Source organism: Aythya marila (genome assembly GCF_965140915.1).
Source record: "Aythya marila genome assembly, chromosome: 3".
NCBI classification, from domain to species: domain Eukaryota; kingdom Metazoa; phylum Chordata; class Aves; order Anseriformes; family Anatidae; genus Aythya; species Aythya marila.
In genome coordinates this window covers 2,686,379-2,695,008 of record NC_139044.1, presented here as the reverse complement: position 1 = coordinate 2,695,008, position 8,630 = coordinate 2,686,379, and positions in this window count along the sequence as shown.

Below are 8,630 nucleotides of genomic sequence, written 5' to 3'. Positions count from 1 at the left end.
TTGACACCGTCTCCCACAGCATTCTCCTCAAGAAACTGGCTGCTCTTGGCTTGGACTGGCGCACGCTTCGTTGGGTTAGAAACTGGCTGGATAGCCGGGCCCAAAGAGTCGTGGTGAATGGAGCCAAGTCCAGTTGGAGGCCAGTCACTAGTGGCGTCCCCCAGGGCTCGGTGCTGGGGCCGGTCCTCTTTAATATCTTCATCGATGATCTGGATGAGGGCATTGAGTGCACCCTCAGTAAGTTTGCAGATGACACCAAGCTATGCGCATGTGTCGATCTGCTTGAGGGTAGGAAAGCTCTGCAGGAGGATCTGGATAGGCTGCACCGATGGGCTGAGGTCAACTGCATGAAGTTCAACAAGGCCAAGTGCCGGGTCCTGCACCTGGGGCGCAATAACCCCAAGCAGAGCTACACGCTGGGAGAGGAGTGGTTGGAGAGCTGCCAGGCAGAGAAGGACCTGGGAGTGATGGTGGATAGTCGGCTGAATATGAGCCAGCAGTGTGCTCAGGTGGCCAAGAAGGCCAACGGCATCCTGGCTTGTATCAGGAACAGTGTGACCAGCAGGGCTAGGGAGGTGATCGTCCCCCTGTACTCAGCTCTGGTGAGGCCGCACCTCGAGTACTGTGTTCAGTTTTGGGCCCCTCGCTACAAGAAGGACATCGAGGTGCTTGAGCGGGTGCAGAGAAGGGCGACGAAGCTGGTGAGGGGCCTGGAGAACAAGTCCTACGAGGAGCGGCTGAGGGAGCTGGGCTTGTTCAGCCTGGAGAAGAGGAGGCTCAGGGGTGACCTTATCGCTCTTTATAAGTACATTAAAGGAGGCTGTAGAGAGGTTGGCCTGTTCTCCCACGTGCCTGGTGACAGGACGAGGGGGAATGGGCTTAAGTTGAGCCAGGGGAGTTTTAGGTTAGATGTTAGGAAGAACTTCTTCACTGAAAGGGTTGTGAGGCATTGGAACAGGCTGCCCAGGGAAGTGGTGGAGTCACCGTCCCTGGAAGTCTTCAAAATACGTTTAGATGTAGAGCTTAGGGATATGGTTTAGTGGGGACTGCTAGCGTTAGGTCAGAGGTTGGACTCGATGATCTTGAGGTCTCTTCCAACCTAGAAATTCTGTGATTCTGTGATTGAAGTGACAACTGAAGCTGCAGCTGAAACCTTTATTTTTTTTCACCGGTGCACAAAACGAGAACGAAGCAAGGGCACGGAGCGTTGCGACTGCGCTCAGGTGCTCGAGCACCAGCAGTCAGCCCACCTCCACTGGGTCTGCAAGCTGATTTTGGCTAAAAACACTGCAGACGAGGTGAATCCGCATGAAGTGCCATTGGCAGTGACCCGAGCATGCTGAGGAGCCTCGTGCATGCGCCCCTCACGCACCACAGTGCATTTTTTTTCCCATCAGGAGGCTGCTTCAGAGGATGCCTGGCCATTAGCTGCCAGTCCTGGAGAAGCACTTTGAAACAGGACATGTGGCTGTGGCTGAAGGAGTGTTTTGTACGAAGAGTGATAGATGGATGTGCATGTTACCAAGTGTACACACACATCTCCATGGGCACCGGAGATGCTTAGAAATCTGTGTAAGGTCTAGGCATCCCCAGTGCCCCTGCCAGCACCCCAAGGTACCACGTGTGAATGGCGGTGTCAGCTCTCTGGGCCGACAGCTTTAGCTGGGCCCCAGAGAAGAAATGGGAAGGGAAGGGGGGAAAGGGAAAGTCCAAAATAAAAAATAAAAAATAATCAGATTTTGGCCCTTTTGGTCTCGTTTTAATTGCAGACATTTCAAAATACGAAACACTCCAATTACCTCTCAGCAGCACGTTGGAGGTTTCGAGTGGCTCCTGTTGGTATTTAAATATGCATTAGGGTGGTGGGGGATCTAATTAGGGGATGGCTGATTGAGGCGATGCCGTCCCGAGAAGCGGCAGTCTCTGGGGGAGCAGAACGGTCTGGGGAAAGTAGAGACGCTAGAAGGTGCCAGAAAGGGGCTGCCATCATCATCTCCCGAGAAGAAAGAGATGAAATGAGATCCTCCCACGTCTCAAAATGGGATTCCTTCACCCGCGGACTCTTAGGACTGGGTCTGAGCACGATGAGCGGCAGAGATGGGCAATGATGGGACCGTGGGGACTTCCAAGTCTTTCAAGCATCGTAACAGCTTGAAAATCCTATGAAGCTGTGAATGCTTTATCTTTTGTTTTCCTTGTGGCCAATTTGCACTTCCAACCAGCCTTTGCTAATAGCTTGTTTTATACGCTTGTCCTCTTCAGCCCTTCTTTTTCTGCCTCTCTGTTCCCCTCCCCAACACCTCTCCCCTGCCTGTTTCGTCCACCTCTGCGTCCACTGCCACGAGCAGGGACAGGCAGGAGTGAGTGGGGCTCCTCTTAAGGGCACGGGTTGCCCCAGTGGGACGGGACATCTCGCACTGGCCCACCAAGGAACACCGTGAGAGGGGCTGATTTCCCAGGTCCATGGACATCGAGGCCATAGGAAATTGCACGGGGTCAAATGAAGTTAGATTTCACATCACCCCAGCCCTCAAGGTCCACTTGCCTTTCCCAAGCCTCCCTGAGGAGCTGCCAGTGACAAACACGACGTATCAAAGCACTGAGAAAGCCCGCTCTGTTGGGAGGGCCCGAGCTTCTGGTGTGCCCATGGGTGTATAACAGCAGCTGGTGAGAGAGTGACCAAAATCGGGAAGAAATTTTCGTGCCCAGGGCAGGCAGATATATCGAGAAATGGCACCTGACATTGTGAGGGAAGGACTCGGCAAGGCAGCCTGTTCTGCATGCAGCTCCTCCAGTGGTCAGTGAAAGCTCCCCAGTGGTGGAAGTGGGACAAACTCCAGCCCTTGCTGTCTGCTGCCCTGGGGGGATCCAAGGGCTGCTTGGGGGGCACCCGGCCTCAAAACCCCCTGCACCTTGCCAGAGGGGGCACAGTGCCCTGGGCTCCGGTGACACGGCGAAGAGATGGAGGCAGGAAACACGCTCTGAGGAAACAGGAGTTTCATAAATTAATAGGCAAATTAAAACAATCAAGCTACATTTCCTATCAGCTTCTGGCAGTAATGAAGTTTGATGCTAATGAAATCGGGCACCCCACTTTTTGTCTTCTTTCCTTTTTCCCCTCCCTGGCAGGGAAGCTGCAGGAAGGCACAAAGAGGGAATCAGGGCCGAGCTAAACCCGTGCTCATCTCACCTTCATTGTGCCGACTGTTCTCAGTGCACAGGGCGGGCTTTGTGTTGTTGTATGGTTTTGCGTTTTTTGGGGGGAGATTTTAAATCAAGTGTTTTGTCATGGTGCTACCCGCCTCACCCCGACGCAGCTCAGACACTGTAAACCAAGAAACACATCCTCCATGTCTGGTGAGAATTTGGGAAAACTGGGGGAAAAGTAGGAGTGTGTCTGGCCATGGGGAGCACCGTTTGGTGCTCCCCTTTTATTAATAAATAAATAAATAAATAAATAAATAAATAAATAAATAAATAACCTGGAGAGCTGGTGCCAGGATGTAGGAAGCCCCACAGCTGCCTGCCATTCCCCCAACAAGGTTGCCCCAGGTGGGGCTGATGGAGTCCAGGCAGACCAGCAGCCTCCGCAGCTCTGGCAGCAATAAAAAGGCCCCGTCTGAAAGCAGGGCAGTGGCAGTGGGATTTCTTTGTGTTCCCTATTACTGGGGGTTGAGGAGGGGCTGCTCTGCAGCCACATCCCTGTGCTTGGAAGGGGACCAGGATGTGGTGAGGAGCTGTGACAATGTGTCTGCTGCTGACCTGGATGGGTTGTAGCCATTTGCTTCTGAAGTGCTTGTGGGCTTTGGGCATTAATGTTATCTTGCTTTCCTTCAACAGGAATCATTGATGTGTGCGGAGGCTCTCAGCAGTTTGTAGTGTGTTAGGTTTCTAGAAAAACTTCTTAAATAAAGATCCCCAAAATCCTTCCTTAGAGAACTTGGTGTTTCTAAGACCATCTGAATCTGTCTCTTCTCTCAGAGTGAGAGGAGAGGAGGTGACCAGAGCTGAGTTGACAGTGTGCTTTGAGGCTGTACTGGTTGAGGACATGGAGCAGTGCCTCAGCTGCTCTCCAGGGGCTGGAGGTGATGGCTCTCAGCTGGAGCAGGGGGAGGTGTTGATTGAGCAGCTAAGGGAGAGACCTGGTTGTTGTCATCCCCACCTTGTGCTGGCTGGTAGGGCAGAGCAGTGCTCAGGGGAGCCCTGGGGGAGTGAGCGGGCTGAGTGGTGACTGTCTGGAATCGGCTTAGGGAGCAATTCCAGTGGGATTTGGCTCTTCAGGGGGTCAAAAACTCTCCTGGGCACAGTTGGTGGTTGTCAGTTCCGCTGCCTGAAGCGTTTGTTTTTCATCAGCAGATCTGGTGATGTATTGGCAGTGGTTCCTTGGAAGCACCCACTGAATGCTTACTGAGGTTTACTGGTGAGAACTTGATGGGCTCTCCAGCCCTGTAAGATATGATTAAAGCCAAGACACAAGCACTTTTTTTTTTTTCTGCAGCCTCAGGGTTGTGCCAACAGCACAAACCCTACTATGAATGTGGCCAGAAATGGCTGCCACACCTGCAACATCTAACAAATGGGCCACAGACCTGCTAGCTGATGAAAGCCTCTCATGAGCAGAAACTGCTCTGGCTGAAGGAGCCCAGCCTGAAGGTTGCCATGGGACAGACAGACCCTAAAGAGACCAAGTCAAGTACTAGGCTACAGGTTCCCCCCCCCCGCCCCCCCCCAAGGAGGGGGTGTACACTGTAGGATAAGTGACCTCAAAATGAGCCCTTCTCTAGCTCATCTATTTTAGCATCTCTTGCTGTTCATTTATAGTAATTGTTTTGGTTTGTCTGTTTGTGCTGCGTAGCCATGTGTCTGTGGCGAGCATCTGGATGGCATCCGTGGTGGAGTTGAGGGCCACAGGGTTTGTATCTGTTCTTTGTTCTGTCCCCTTGTGTCTCCTGTGATGCTTGCCACTTATAAGATGCCTTGCTCTGAGGAAAAGGTGCTTTGTGGTCTCATCATGGTAGGCCCTGCACCCCAATGGGTGGCTTGGGGCTGGCTGGCCTCCAGCAGCCCAGGTTCCTCTGCAGCTTTCCTGGGTCATTTTGTGTACTTTTTGCAGGTGGAAGGCCCCGTTTTGTGCTCAGCTGTTGGACCCCCATATCTGCCTGTAACACTTGCAAGCTTGCTGAGGTCCTGCTCCTGTGATTTCCTCTACACTTGTATGTCTGTGTGGGGAGGCAGCTCAGCCTCCTCCCTGAGGGAGCAGCCTGCCCTGGCTCGCTGCAACCACTGGGGCCATGTCAGCCTGCACTGGGCCTGCTGTAGGCAGCTCCCCTCTTCACTAGGTTCCCTCCATGCTTGCATTGAGGTTGAACTCTCTTCCCCAAACTTTGTGGCCTGAGCTGCTCTCGATGTGGGCCGTGGGTGGTGGTGTCTTCTAGCAAGCCTACCCCTCAGAAGGCCCTTATGTCCTCTCCCTCTGTTGGGGCTGCACATCACTGCATACCCTGGCTTTCCAAGGCCTTGCATTAAGGGGGGAGTTCTCTTGTTTGGTTTGTTCAATGGCTGTGCCGCTGCCACTTCGACGGTGTTCTTTTAGTGGTTTTTCAGATCAAGCAGATGCTCCTCATCTCTTTTTGTGTGGACCTTTTGCAAAAATAACTTGAGTTATGTCATCACATCATAGTTGCTCAGTGCAGAGGACCAGTTCAGTGCATCTTGTGGCCTGTCCCTGAGAGCAGGAGGAACCGTGGGCGATGATATCTTCCTCAACAAATGGACCAGCGATCCACTGCCAGTCTACTTTCTCCGGCCATGGTGAGACTAAAGCAGCAGGAACTAGCTTTCACTTTTTTTTTAGCTGATAGCTTGTCAGAAGCACTCCGCTTTTTTAATTATTATTCCCTTGGGGTTGTGCTAGTACTCATGCTGCTGTGCACCTCTGAGGCTGACTCCATGGGTTATTGTGCCCTTGTCATGTTCCCACTACCTCCTCCCCTTCCCAGACATGAATGGGGTCCACAAAAAGTGTTCTCTGCCTCAGATTCATAGCAGAAGAGGAAACAAAGATGTAGCACTGCCAGACAACTTCATCCTTATCCTAGGCTTTGTCATAACTGCCATGTAAAGCAGGAGATAGCAGCTATAGCTGTTTTTGTTGTTGGCTTTCATTAATAAATGAAACTCTGCTTTTATCTTCTCCATGTGGCAGTGGGCTTGACTGGAAATAACCCAACTGAAATGCTCCACATTGTCAAGGTGTCATCTGAATGCAGCAACTGCAGTTTTAATGGCACAGAGCAACATAGCTAGATGGAGGTGTTAGGTGCTGCTGCTTTGTTTTCCTTTTTCCCTAACTCTGTAAGTCAAAGGTGGGTTGGGGTGGGGGAGGAAAGCTCAAATCCACATTATTTGGGACCTCAGAGCAAATCTGGGAGGTGGGGGTTGTTCCTGCAGCTCTGGCCTCAGCTGGGTGTAAGCAGGTGGGATGGGATGTGGGGACCCTGTGAGGGATGGGGTCAAAGCAGTGCTGTGAGCTGTTGGGATGGCTTTAACAAGATGACAAAGCAGTGCAGGTGTACCATGGTAAGGGCTGGCCTGCTGTGGGAAGCATACCCATGCCCCTTGCAGGGCCATGGGGGGATTTCCCCACAGCAGAGGGGCTGAGGGAGGCATCCAGGGCAAGGAAGGAGCTGGGATCTCTGAATGGTGCCCTTCAGAGAAAACAGACTTAATTTGAAAGAGGTGTTAATCTCTGCTTTTAAAAAAAAAAAAAAAAAAAGTGATTACTTATGCCTGCATTTAATGAATAACAACAACAAAAGTCATGCTGGAGTAAACTAGTGTTAAAGGTTTTTGACCTCATGTAACTGTAGATGAAGCTGGTGCATCAGAAGAACTAATGGCAAAATGTGTTCAGGTCCAGCAACTGAACTGTAATGCTGTATTCCATCTGCAGGAATAAATTAAGAACACAGTAGACTACTCTCCTCCAGACTCGCAGAAGTGTTTATCATTAAATGCTTATCTGAAACGCCTGCAGAATCTGGTCTTAGCTTAGGACACTTAACCTGCTTTGAAATTCTGTTGATGCCAGCACGTGAAGAAGGCTGGTGCACTTGCTCCTTCTGCAAAAGGCAGAGCCCCCCAAAGTTTCCCCAAGAAGGGCAGGAAAAAGCAGCCGATGAGGTTGTGAATCAGAACCTTTATTTGAGCAAGGTTTGACAGAGATGTGGGGTGGGGTGGTGCAGAGGCATGCCGAGCTCTCTCTGTCCATAGCCGTGGGGCCTGTTGGTGTGCTTGTAGGACCATAGCTGAGTAGAGATGGGGTTCTTGTGTGCTTCCTGCTCCTCTGAGGGCTGTGGTTGTAGAAAGCTGCACCAGCCTTCAGGTCAGTGGCCGCGGAGGGATTAGGCAGAGGAAGGAAAGGCCAGTGGCAGACCTTGGTGTGCTCAGGGGTTTCTGCTGGGCAGAGAAAGGAAAATGACCAAGAAGAGCAGCCCCAGACTGTTGCCAGAGTCAGCCCCTGCCTCCCTGTGTGAGGCTCTCCCAGCCTCACTCCAAGTCCGTCCATCTCATGTTCCCCCTGATGGCCAGGAGATGCCCATCACAGCCCAACCATCTCATCTTCTGGCATGCTGTGAGGTGGTAGTGGGGAATGGATTGAGGATAGCTTATCTGTCCTGTGCAGTGTTGGCAGTTCTTCCTTCCACCTGAGTTCTCAAGGGGAGAGTTGCCAGGAGTGTGCGGTGGTCTGGTCCCATTGCTATGTGTGTGTGTGTCTGGCTTTCATAAGAGAAGGAACAAAGAGAGCAGCATCCCCCTGTGACCACAGGGAGCCTCTGCCTCTGTGCCCGAGGGTCACGAGGTCTCACCACATCCATCCGTGTCCCGCTGTCCTGATGGAGCGGTTGCTGCCATCCTGGCCTGATCGTGTCACCTGGCTGCTTGCTGTGAGAATGTGGTGGGTGTGGGTTGGGGCGATCTTACCTGTCCTGGAGAGCATTGGCAGCTCTTCCTTCCAGCTCAGTGGTCGAGGGCATTGAGGCCAGGAGTGTGCTGTAGTCTCATCCTATTGCTGTGTGTTTCTGGCTGAAAGAGAAGGAGCACCTAAAGGAGCAGCATCCCCCTGTGACCACAGGCAGACCCTGCCTCTGTCCCCAAGAGTCTCTAGCGTCTCACCGAGGCTGTCCGTGTCCTGTAGTCCTGATGGAGCAGTCACTGCCATCCTGGCCCGATCGTGTCACCTTCCTGCTTGCCGGGGACTGTGGTGGGTGTGGGTTGGGGTCATCTTACCTGTCCTGTAGGTTGTGTACAATTACCCAGCACAGTGCTGGAAAGGAGCAGCCGGCAGTGTGCGGTGGTTCTGTTCGCTCAGTGTCCTGTAGGGCGCTGTGAGCTGTTTGAGGCGAGGGCCTGAGGAGAGAGGAGCTGAGTTCCTGTGCTCAAGTTTGTGTCCAGAGTGGAGCTGGAGCCGCAGGAGAGGAGCAGGCAGCCAAGCAGCCTCCCCGTCAGCACGGGCAGCCATGGCAGGGCCCAAGTGCAGCTGGGCCAGCATTGTGAGGACAAGGCGTCCCTGCCCCTTTGTGACATGGGGCACCCCCTGCCTGCTGTGCCATGGGCAGGGTGTTACCGGG